Here is a 13,119-nt window from a genome sequence, read left to right as displayed (position 1 = left end):
GTCTCCCCCATTCTTCTCAGGCCTGCATCATCAGATCAGGGCAAGGGGATCTCAGGGAGCATGTGAATTTGTGTTTTTCCAGCAGGTTGTTATAGTTTTAAATAGTGGAGTCAGAGATGTTTGGTCTCTCAACATCATTTCCCACTGAAGGGGCTCCTAAGAGAAATGTCTTGTTCAGGTCTGGGCTGGAAATGTGTAAGATGAATCTGGAACATCTTGCTACACTAGAAAGCAAAGGGACCAACAAAGACTACTGGAGTGGCATCAGAAGGACTCAGAAGCCAAGTGCCAGAGGCTCCCACTGGCCAAAGATGGGACGATTTGAATGTCTAAAAGAATAATAATAGCAATGGATCAAAACATATTCATGTCAAAATCCCTGAGTTCATAATGATACATTCAAGGGAAAGAACACAACTCATTGGTCACCTTTGGAGGATGCCAGGGAACTAATTACTCTGAAAATGCATAAATAAAAAGAATTAAGCATGCATCTTACTTTTCTTATATGAAAATGACCAGGCAAACCAAATAGTTGGTGGGGGAGTTTCTCTTTATAGACATATTCTAGCTAAGAAATGAAGAGGAGCCCTGGCCGGTGGCTCAGTTGTTAGAGCATCAGCCAGAGGACCAAAGGGTCGCAGGTTCGATTCCCAGTCAAGGGCACATACCTCAGTTGTAGTTCAATCCCCAGCCCGGTCCGGGACCAAGCGGGAGGCAACCAATCAATGCATCTCTCTCACATCAATGTTTCTCTCTCTCTGTCTCTCCCCCTCTCTTCCACTCTCTCTAAAAATCAATGGAAAAAAATATCCTTATTTCGCAGGTGAGGATTCAAAAGAAAGAAACGAAGAGGAAAAAAGGTAGAATTAGAACATCATAGTTTTACAACCTCTAGGGAAATAATCAATTTAGGCCATGATCATCATCACCAGCCACTAACATCGCAAAAAGAGAGACGGCGAGATAGTAGAAACCTCTTGATGGGTGGACACAATACCTCTTATGAAGGAGTCAGGGTTGATTTTTATAAATAAATAACAAATAATGTTTAGTATAAATATGTTCAAATTTGCCATGAGACATATTCATTGTTTATATAAAATTCAAATTTAGCTGGGCATCTTATCTTCTTATTTACCAAGTCTTGCAACCTTAGAAGTAGTAAAAAAAAAAGAAAATTAAAAGTAAGTGCTGCCACTCTGAAAAATAATCTGCAGACGAGGTCACATGACTCTGACTCTAGGCCTCCTCTCTGGCCTCTGGCTCCCTGCCTTACGCGCTACAGCCCAGCAGCACCAGACACACTGAACTGAGGCTCCCTGGAGCAGCCTTGAGAGACACTTGAGATAAGTCTTTTTTTTTAAATAAGCCAGGTTGCAAGTGGAGGGGTACGGTAGGGCGGAGAGAAAAAGCTAAGGTCCTGCTTTTGAGATGGGATGAGGTGACAGGCAGTTTGGGAAAGGAGCAGAGAGGCTTTAAAAAAAGAGGATGATGGCAAGTTTTGTTGATGATGAGCGCTGTATGCCGCTCCTTTGCCTGTTCATGGGACGCCTCGAGAGCAGGGCGGTTTGGATGCTGGGATAAGTCTCCAACATATAGCAGAGCGGCTTGAGAGGTCCTGGTTACATTCAAGTCGGTTTATATCTCTCTCCCCACTATGAGCCCTGCAAGGGTAGAGACTGTGTTTCTAGCTTTAGATTTCCCGTCATCTGCCAAAGTAGCCTGTCACTTCATACCTGTCCGGTGAGTGAATGAATGAGAAAATGCATCCCTCTTCACCCTTTGCAGAGATGGTCTTATTCTCACATAACAAAAGGTGGTTATTAGATAGACGATTGCCTCACGAAGCACTGAATTTAACCTTTGCCATTTCCACACACCATAACAAAATAGTTTCGAGGTTGAAACAAAGGTCAGCTCACCGAGGCAGAAGCTGGGAGTCATTCTCCAAGGCATCTGAGACAGTTCCCTCTGGAATGGAAAGCCTCGCCTGCTTCCTGTTTTCACTTGCAGCTTCAGCTCTGAGTGTGTGCCATGTACGTGTCTCGTGACGTGTTGTGGCAGCTGTGATGGGGCTCACATCACAATTAGGTGACGGCCTTGGAAGAAGACCCACGGGCAAGTCAGGCGGAATAATGAGGGCAGCCGAGAGTATCGCTCAGGGAAGCCCTGGGTGTCTGGAAAGGTCTGAGATCTGCATCATCTATTTATTTACGAGTGAGATTAAGAGAAAGAAAGAAGAGGAGATAAAGATCACACTCCTTGCCCTGGCCAGGTGGCTCCACTAGTTGGAGCATCCTCCTTTGCACCCGAAGGTTTTGGGTTCATTCCCAGTCAGGGCACATGCTTAGGTTTTGGGTTCGATCCCTGGTCCAGACATGTACAGGAAGCAACCTATTAAAAATTCTCTCTCACATCTTCCTTCCTTCCTTCCTTCCTTCCTTCCTTCCTTCCTTCCTTCCTTCCTTCCTTCCTTCTTCCTTCCTCCCTCCCTCCCTCCCTTTCTTCCTTTCTCTCTCTCTCTCTCTCTCAAGCCAATGAACATGTTCTCGGGTAAGGATTTTTTTTTTAAGTTAAAGGTCCTGCTTCTTTAGAGCAAAGGAAAGGAGGGAAAGGCTACTAAGTATCGTAGGCTTAAGAATTTCCTTATATGACCATGATGTAACAAGACATTTAAAAAATTTCTGGCCCTAGCCGGTTTGGCTCAGTGCATAGAGTGTCAGCCTGCAGATTGAAGGTCCCGGGTTTGATTCTGGTCAAGGGCACATACTTGGGTTGCAGGTTCTCCCAGGCACCAAGCCGTGTGGCACATGTGGGAGGCCCAACCAATGATGTCTCCCTTACATAGATGTTTCTCTCTCTCTCTCCCCCTCCTTACTTCCCTTCCATTCTCTCTATCCCTGGGTGAGGAGTAAAAAAAAAGAAGAAAAAAACAACAGAAATGTATTGTCTCACAGTTCTGGAGGCTAGAAGACCAAATTCAGAGTTCAGCAGAGTTCAGCTCCCTCCAAAACCCATAGGACAATCCTTCCTTGCCTCTTCCTGGGTTCCTGGTTAGCTGGCAAACCCTGGCACTCCTTGGTTTATAGCTGCATGTCTCCAATCTCTGACTTCATGGTTTTCTCCCGGTATGTCTGTCTTCATGTGATCATCTTCTTACTAGGACACCAGTCATATTGGATTAGGGGTCCTTCCTACTTCATCCAGTATGACCTAATTTTAACTAAGCACATCTGCAAAGACCTATTTCTAAATAAGGTCAGATTCTGAGATTAAGATTTCAACATATCTTTTTGAGGGAAACACAGTACAATTCATAACACAGCCATTTTTGGAACACGTGACATTAAAACAGGATTCACTGATCCAATTGACCCAGAGAATCAAATTGTTACCTGCTCAGCCTCAGGCTTCTGAAAGTCGGTATGAAGCATCCGTCTCCAGTTGACCAAATTTCCCATTGTATTCGCTAGGCCTGCTGGTTTATAGAACTCTAACCCAAGGGTCACCCTAACGGTGAGTTACTTATTCGTGGGAGACAGTAGTATTTCCCTACCCTTTCTTCCTGAACAGAAACTACGATCATAGTTGTATTGCTATGGCAAAAAAGTTATTTACTCATCAATCTCTGGCCCTTCTTGGTAAGAAAGAGTTTGAGAAAGGGCTGGCGATGCCACTGATGCTAGATCAATGCTTCCTTTCTTACTTATATCACGGCACACAGAGGGTAAAAGGTAGCATTTGCAAAGCACTGGGGGAAAGGGACAGGGCTCCTCTAGCCACCTCGCCCTGCCCAACTTTCTCAATGCTAAAGAGATCACCATCGCCCCAACCGGTTTGGCTCAGTGGATAGAGCATCGGCCTGCAGACTCAAGGGTCCCAGGTTCGATTCCGGTCAAGGGCATGTACCTTGGTTGCGGGCACATCCCCAGTGGGGATGTGCAGGAGGCAGCTGATTGATGTTTCTCTCTCATCGATGTTTCTAACTCTCTATCCCTCTCCCTTCCTCTGTGTAAAAAAATCAATAAAATATATTTTAAAAAAATAAAGAGATCACCATCTCAGGCACAGGACACCCACCTCAGACCCTGGGAGGGAAGACTAGGGCTAATGATTATACAGATCATCTAAAGGTGGGGGACTCTGACCCCCACCCCACTGACCACTCAGTGGATCTTCATTTTGTGACTTGACTTTTTCTTCACATGCATGTACACCTGTATAAAAGGAGAGCATTGGCTTAAATTATACCATCTACATGAAGAATGAGCACAGTTCTAATTCATTAGGGGAGAAAATTGTTCACAAGTAGAATAGATCTAAGGTCTCTACCATTATAAAGCAGTGCAGTGCCTAGTCCAGCATCAGAACTAGCAGTTTTCTTCTCTGGTTTAGAGTCCTTCCTCATGGAAGATGAAGGTGTCAGGACAAGGAGAGATGATCAGTTTGTGAGCTGTGATGGGCTCTCCCTGAAGAGGGTTAGTCAGCTTCACTAGATTGCATTTTCCTGAAATGGCAGCATCTCCTCAAAGGCATGATTCCTCTCAAGTGCCGCCTCCTCCTCCAGGCAGCCCTCCTTGATCATCTACCCTGAATTTGGTGATCCTTCTCTGTGCTCTGGCACCTACTTTCATCATAGCACCTGTTGTACTAATAGAGTAACTTATCATCTGTCTTTCTCACCAGGTTGCAAGCCCCTGGCTCTTATATTCCTTTTATTGCCTATGTCTAGTACCTGGTAGGCCCACAAGCTTACTGAATAAAATGAATGTCACATCACTTTGGGGACAGTGGATGACTACTTCCATAAGTCAGTTTCCTTAAAAGCCACCCAATATCTGCTTGGTGCCCTGAACATCTCCACCTCTGCTCACACCTGGATCCGGGCAACTATAAAATTGACTATGCTTTTTAACTCAGGGAATACCCCTGCTCCTTCTCCTACCTTCCTGCAATCCCTCTTGCTCAATTCTGGTGTCCTCAGCTCCCATGACTTGCCAGCTCCTAGGATTTTCCGACTGAAAAGGGACATCTTAAGAGGTATTGGTAACACTTTCGTCCGTGAGTATCTCCTCCTGATTGTCCCTCACTCCTCCCTTGGCAGTCACATGTGGGGCAGGTCAATATATAGGGCACGGGGGCTCCTGCTCATCAGGGAGAGGGGCTCAGGACTGTCTGTGACCTCCCTCCCTCCCTCCATCTTTCCTTTCTTTCTTCTTTCCTTCCTTCCTTCCTTCCTTCCTTCCTTCCTTCCTTCCTTCCTTCCTTCCTTCCTTCTTTCCTTCCTTTCTTTCTTTCTTTCTTTTACTATATTTTATTGATTTTTTTACAGAGAGGAAGGGAGAGGGATAGAGAGTTAGAAACATCAATGAGAGAGAAACATTGATCAGCTGCCTCCTGCACACTCCCCACTGGGTATGTACCCGCAACCAAGGTACATGCCCTTGACCGGAATCGAACCTGGGACCCTTGAGTCCTCAGGCCAACGCTCTATCCATTGAGCCAAACTGGTTAGAGCCATTTTTCTCTTTCTTTCTCTTTCTTTCTTTCTTTTCTTTCTTTCTCTTCTTTCTTTCCCTCCCTCCCTCCCTCCCTTCCTCTTTCCTTCCATCCTTTCCCACTGAATTTATTTGTGTATCTATTTTGACAGTTTTATTGAGATATAATTCACATACTATAAAACCCACCTTTTTAAAGTGTGCAATTCCGTAGTTTTGGTATATTCATAGAATTGTGCTGTCATTACCACTATCTAATTTCAGAACATTTCCACTACCCCCAAAAGGAGCAGTCCCTTCTCATTCCCTGCCTCACCCAGGTCTTGGCAAACACTAATCCACTGTCTATCGCTATGCATTTGCTTACTCTAGACATGTCAGATAAGTGGAATTGCAGGGTGTGGCCTTTCATGCTCTTATTAACCTACTCAATTCCTTTACCCACTTTAAAAATTAAGTTATTTGTATTTTTATCATTGCGTTGTAGGAGGTTTTATTTATTCTGACTGCAAATTCCTTATCAGATCTATTATTTGCAAATATTTTCTTCTATTCTGTAGGTTTTTTCATTGTCTTATTTTTTTTTAAATTACAGTTGATATTACATTAGTTTCAGGTATAGGTTTTTTCACTTTCTTGATGGTGTTCTTTGGAATGCAAGAGTTTTTATTTTGGTAAAGTCCAATTTATCTGTTTGTTTTTTTTTAATTTTGTCATTTGTACTTTTAATGTGATATCTAAGAAAAGTTTGCCTAATCCAAGGTCATGAAAATATACTCCTTTGTTTTCTGCTAAGAATTTTAGTTTTAGCTTTTACATTTAGATTCACCATCCCCTCTCTTCATTTTTGGTCTATCACCTCCCAAGGACAAATGCATTTTACAGCAGGTTTGTTTGGTATAATAGTCTCTGGTTGTCTGTTACCTTTACATTGGGATGAGATACTTCCTTAATAAAGTTATTCACATATTTAGTTGTTCTGCAAAATGGACATTTATACCTTCAATAAACTTTGGCTTCCATCATGTAAAAAAAACACCCACAGACAAACAAAAAATTAAAAGAACACTCCCCGCCCCCTCCCACAATGTTCTTTCTGGGGTCCAACCAGGCTGTGCTCTGCCACAGACCGAGGCTGGAGAGACTCCCGGCAATGACCGTTTTGGAGGTGGGTTGAAGCTCAGTAGTGTAAACAGGGAGGGGAGATCATCTGTGACCTCAATACTGAGGAAGAAGGACTTCAGCTGCAGAACTCTTCATAAGGGCCCTCGAAGCTTGGCACGCTGTCACCTCACTACTGACCCTGCCCTTCTGCAGCTGTGGCTCATTGTCCCTCTGCTTTTGATTATTCCGTTCAGCCACTGTCTGAGCCATTGTCTGTCAAGATGTTTGGTTTTGGAAATCCTGCATTACACCTCTGAGCAAACAATACCACATCTCCTCTCTGAATCCTGCAAAGTTGGTAACAAAATTAGTCTTAGTTTTCTTAGACATTGGTTTTGTGTGGTTGTTGATCCTCTCCAAAGGGTATGTTTGTTCTACTTATCAGCAAATCCTTCAACTTTCTATTTATTTGAATCCTTTCAAAAACAAGAAACAAATTCATTTAAAAAAAAAAAAATCAAACTCTATTTTTCATCCGGTAAAGTTTTCTAGGCTTCAGATTTAGTACCACTGGAAGGATAGTGCCAGAAAGGAAGATAATTTAAATCTGTCATATTTTTGCAGGTGAGGCCATTACTTTATTCTTTTGGAACAAAACCTCCCAGAAGGATGTCATTAGTAAGGGCTACATTTTTCATTTCTACAATGAGATAATCACCTTCTCTAGGAGCAGCAGCTAACATCTATCTGTCCAAAGTCTACTTTCTAGTAAGTCAGCCCACACAATATGCAGAGGAACAGCTTGGTCACTCTTCCGAGAGAGATTTTAAAGCTGATCTGCGATGATCTCCTGTCATCCAATAAATGGAAATAACACCCACCATCCAGGAGGCCACGGTGTGGGGAAACAGACAAAAGGCCACAGAGGGACATAAGCTCTCGGCTGTCATAACTCCACACCATTTGGAGGTCTGGATCCAAAGATGGCTTGGCTTCTTTTGCTGCTGATTTGCTCTTAGAAATGTCAGGCCCTTCGGCTCAGAACATCATGACCAGACTGGAAGCCCAATGGCATGGAAGTCTTGGTCTATCCTGCTCAGTGTCAGGATGCTTTTAATGGAAAAACAGGATTAATAACGTGCATGCAAAATTAACTTAATATTGACCCCTTAAAAGATGCCTTCGCAATCCTGTCGATCCACTTGAAAAGAAGCAGCTATAAAATGGTATGTATACTATGCTGGCCCTTTGGGTAAAGTGATTACATATGCTTTTAAAAGTCTAGAAAAGAGATACATTAAAGTGTTTTCTCCAGATAATAAACCTACAAGTTTCCCACTTTATACTTAAAAATTGTAATATATTCACCTTCCATAATAAAAAAATATGTTGGACCAATTCCATTTTGGAAAAAAAAAAAAATAGGCCTTTCCCTGAACTCAAATGCATGTTCAGAATTTTAAAAATATGCAGCGAAGAGTACATATTCGAATCTGCTACTCTATGAGAAAACTTAAAAATAATCAGTCTTTAATGGTGGAGAAGCAGGCCAAATGTCTGCTGCTCAAGGAGGCGGGGCCAGCCCTAAATTCCAGGTCACAGGGCAGTTTGCCAGGGCTGCGGGCTCATGATGCTTCTGCCCCCTGCTGGAATGCTCGGGAAAGTGCAGGCTCTGGCCCAAAAAATTTCTCCAGGGATATGACCCAGGAAGATGAGTGCTTATGAACCCAGTGCCACTTCGAAAAACTGGCCTTATTGCTCAAAACTTCTGGAAGGTCTTGCCACAGAGACACTAGCCATGTAGCAAACCTTTAAGGCTCCCTAGCCTGCTTTTGACACCTGTTTATTTTTTAAATGCCCCAGACTTCATTCTAAGCATTTATGTATATGTAGAACATATATAGATAAAAAATAGCTTTCTTTTTTGTGCCAGCCCACATTTTATAGTATATATTATATTGTACTATAGCTTTTCCTTTGACTTGCCTTTTTTTAACCTATCACTATATCCTGGCAGGGCCAGGACTAAGGTGAGGCGGGTGAGACCTGCACAACCCTGAGAACGGCCTCCTTATAGTTTTGTGCCCTTTGACAGCACATGCAGGTTAGCTTCATTCTTTTGATCTTAAATAGTATTCCATTCTATGGTATTAACAGGCCACAACTAACCATTTCCATCTGGATGAACCTTTAGTTATTTCCAATTTTTAGCTATTACTAAAATGCTGTGTTGAAATCTTATAGCTGCCCCCTTGTGCATGGAGTCAAAGTTACAGTTTTTTTCCTTTATGGTTTATGTGTTTTTACCTTGTTGAAGAAGCCTTCCCTACATTAAGGTTATAATAGTGTCTTCCTATATTTTCTTTTTCATTTCGGGCCTGAGGTGCAGAATTTGATCTAATCCCACTCCTTGGCTCCTCGGTTCATACTCCACGCAGTCGTCATTGGTCCATATAAGACACTTTTTTAAAAATATATTTTATTGATTTTTTACAGAGAGGAAGGGAGAGGGATAGAGAGTTAGAAACATTGATGAGAGAGAAACATCGATCAGCTGCCTCCTGCACATTTACCACTGGGGATGTGCCCGCAACCCAGGTACATGCCCTTGACCGGAATCGAACCTGGGACCTTTCAGTCCGCAGGCCGATGCTCTATCCACTGAGCCAAACCGGTTTTGGCCATATAAGACACTTTTTAAGATATTCCCTTTTATCCCCATTTCTCACTCCAATTCCTCCTGCCCACCAGACAATCACTCTGGTGTGTTTGTATGTTTCCTTATAAAATATGTAGTATGTGTATGGAAGATTTATGTAAACGATATTGTGTCACAGACCTTATTCTATTTCTTACTGTTTTCATTCAACATTGTGTTACAAGCTATCCACATGGCTGTGGTACATGCAGTTTCTTGCTCTTGATTGCTTCACTCATCCCTTCCTCTAGTAGTGAGCCCCTGGAGCCTTCGGCTCCCATTACCAGAAACAGCCCTGCAATGAATAATCTTGTGTGTGGGCCATCCTGTGTGAGAAGTTTTCTAGGGTATATTTCCAGAGTGCTTACATTTTCTTCTAATACTTTTACAGTTTGTTTGTTTTTTCCTATTCATATACCCATCCACATTTGATTAATTTATCTGAGCACATTTAGCTTGTGCTATGATCTCAACTCTTCGTTCTTATAATTCTCTTGTAGAAAAAGAAGGAAACCTAATTTCCATTTGATCGCGTTTCTTCAGCTCTGTTGAGCTAGCGGTTGGGAAGGAATGTTTTATGTTTTGTTTTGTTTGAATTTCAGCTCTCAGATTTATGCTACATGATAATAATATAATTTAGTGCCCTAGCCAGTTTGGCTCAGTAGATAGAGTGTTGGCCCGTGGACTGAAGAGTCCCAGATTTGATTCCAGTCAAGGACACATACCTGGGTTGCAGGCTTATTCCCTGGCCCTGCAACCAATCGATATGTCTCTCTCACGTCAATATTTCTCTCTCTTTGTCTCTCCCCCTCCTTTCCACCCTTTCTAAAAAAAAACAAAAACAAACAAACAAAAAAAAACAATGGAAAAATATCCTTAGGTGAGGATTAACAAAAAAAGATAACAATATAATTTAGTTTGAGTCCTTCCTAAAGCAGAACTGAGACAAGGATGTTGGTGACAGTATTTTATTTGGGAAGCTATCCCAGGAATACCAGGAGGAGGGAAGAGTGAAACAGGGAAGACAGGAAAACCAATGAAAGATGCATTACTGAGCTAGTTATAGCTGGCACAGTTTCCCTGGAGACCCTTTGAAGAGCCATTTAAAATTACCTGGAATTGTCCCTTTGAAGGATGGAAAATTGAGACATGGGCTTGCGTGCGCACATACACACCCTCACACTTTCCTGCTGTGGCTGTGCCTGCAAAGTAAATTGGGCAAGGTGTAAGCTAGGAGAAAATCCTGAGACAGAAAAGCTGAGTGACTTCTTGGTGTTTGAGTGGGAAGCCACCAGCATGCATTGGAGCTGCTGACTCTTGGCTGCCCACTTCTTTCCCTGAACCTTGCTATTCATGTATAGATGACCTCTGACCTCTCTGTCCCCACCCAGCAAGACCTGCTCAGACCTCTGCAGTCGGAACCTATTATTACAGCGTTCCCTCTGCCTCCCTGGCCCCAGCCGCTCTGCTCACCCCTCTGACTGGCCTTTAGCCACCCACCTCTGGAAATCTGGCATTTTCCTCCTGCCTAGCACACGTGCCCCTTTTATTTCTCTTTCCAGCTTCGCTTTTGCTTTCTTTCCCTCTTCTCTCCTGTTTACCTCCTTAAACCTGCCCAACAGCCTCAGTGAACCCGACTAAGATCATTTGCTACTGGGCTCTCACAGAAAGTGTCCACACTCAGCTTCAAAAGTTAAAGTAATCAGAATGATGCCGAATACTGTCTGAGCAGTTACTAAGTGGCAGGCGCTGCTGTTTGTATTGGTAGAAGAACCACCTCATGAAGTAAGTACGATCATCATGTCAATTTCACAGAGGAGGGAACCTGTTGGAGAAGATGGCTTATCTGGCTGATGGAGCTGGGCCTCAGGTGTGGGTGTCTGGCCTAAGGATTTCTTCTTGACCACTTCAGTTAGCTGAGCCATTAAGTGCCAGCTGGCTTGGGTAAGGGGTTTCACTCCTCGTGTCTGGTTTTTGACTTTTCCAACAGCACAGTCTTTAAGGTTCCTTTCTTTTCACGAAATTATTGAACGTATGAAATAAGATTTTAAAAAATATAACACCTTGGTATTCTTCATGTTTGTTTTGATTTTTTTGTTTTTAGTTTTTTTGGTTCATGTGTTACTGCTATACATTTTTCTCAGGGTTCACCCTAATAGATCCCCCCCCCCCCAACCTCCAGATAGTTGAGATTCTACTATTAAAATGAACTCATTTAATGTCAGTTTAGTTGTATGGAAGAGCATGAGTGAATTTAATGACCTTTCCTGAGAACTGGTTTTGAAAGAGGAGACCGGGAAGAAGCATGAATGTGCTAAGCCTGGATTAAAGGGAAGCCATGCTAGGTCATCACCCTAGAAAAGCTCTCGCACATGTCACCGGGATTTATGTCCAAGAATGTTCTTGGCAGCATTGTTCATAATGGGCTCAAGCTGGAAATAGCCCTATCCGTGCAGAACAGAATGGGGAAATGCATTGTAGCATAGGTATCAATGCGATGAACTACAATACAGCAATGAAAATGAGTGACCGACAACTAACTACAGCCACATCCTTGACTCTCACGAACATAATGCTGAGGAAGAGAATGTTGACAAGAGAAAACTATATTCCATGGGAATCCATACTGGCCAAGGTTCAAAGATAGGTGGTAAGATTATAAAGACAATGAAGGAAATTAATAGCATGAATGTCAGGATAATAGTAATTAATTATAATGGACATGGCGGGGATTGTGATTGTTCAGGTGACACACAGGCATCTTCTTGGATGCTGATCGTTACTATTTCTTTATCTGGATGTTGGTTCCACAGAGGGTTGCTTTGCAATTATTTGTTAAGCTGTCCAAATGTGTTCTATGCATTTTTATGCCTGTATGTTTTATCTCACTCTTTTGAAAAACTGAAAGCAGGGACAAAAGGAAGGGAGGGATGGAGGAAGGAAGGGAGGGACAGACAGGAATGCCAGACCCTCAAACCAGATCTCATTTCTTTTTTTATTTCTTTTTTATTGAATTTATTGGGGTGAAATTGGTTAATAAAATTATATAGGTTTCAGAGGTCTAATTTATGGGTTATAGCAAATCCAGACCAGGTTCCAGGAGACCTGGAAGAGAAGTGGTCAGGTTTGAGGCAGGTGCCGAAAGGCTCTGTGCATAGCATCTGTGGATATTCAGCTGCCAAAGAGTTTTCCGTTGAACCAATTTGTTCTCTCACCAGCAGTTGCCATTGCTTTGCATCTTCACTATCAGCTGATATTGTCAGATTTTTAAATATTTACTTCTTTTGTAAGATGTGTAAAGGTATCTCATACTTGTTTTAAGTTGCATTATTCTAGTAATTAATGTTGAGCATCTTCTTAATGTTTTGTTTTTGTCTTCTGTGAAATGCCTTTTCAAGTCTTTTGCCCATTCCTCCCCTCCCCTTGGGTTGTTGCCTTCCTCATTGATTTATTGCAGTGTGTATTTATTTTGGATATTAGGGCTTTGCAAGTTGAAAATATCTTTTCCCATTCCATGGCATGTTGCCTGGGTTTTGCTAGATGGATGGCATGGAGGTAGCAAGGGTTTGCTGCTCTGAATTCCTTTGCTTACCCCTTGGGTGCCTTGGAATTGGCTCAGCCTTCCGGGGCTGCCTTTCTCATGCATCTTGGAGTTCCTGGCCCCACAACCCCGGCAGCCCTGCTGTCCCCTCCGGAGGCAAGCTGCCGAGAGGTAAGCGAGCCCCCAGGAGAGGGACAACGTGAGCCCTGTGCAGATAGAGCCTGTTTTGTGTTTCCTTCTCTCCTCCTCTCTTCCATTAGCAGAGAAAATAGAGT

This window comes from Myotis nattereri, assembly GCF_964212035.1.
Source record: "Myotis nattereri genome assembly, chromosome: 1".
Lineage (NCBI taxonomy): Eukaryota > Metazoa > Chordata > Mammalia > Chiroptera > Vespertilionidae > Myotis > Myotis nattereri.
The sequence above is the reverse complement of the archived record's forward strand: the minus strand, read 5'-3'. Positions refer to the sequence as shown.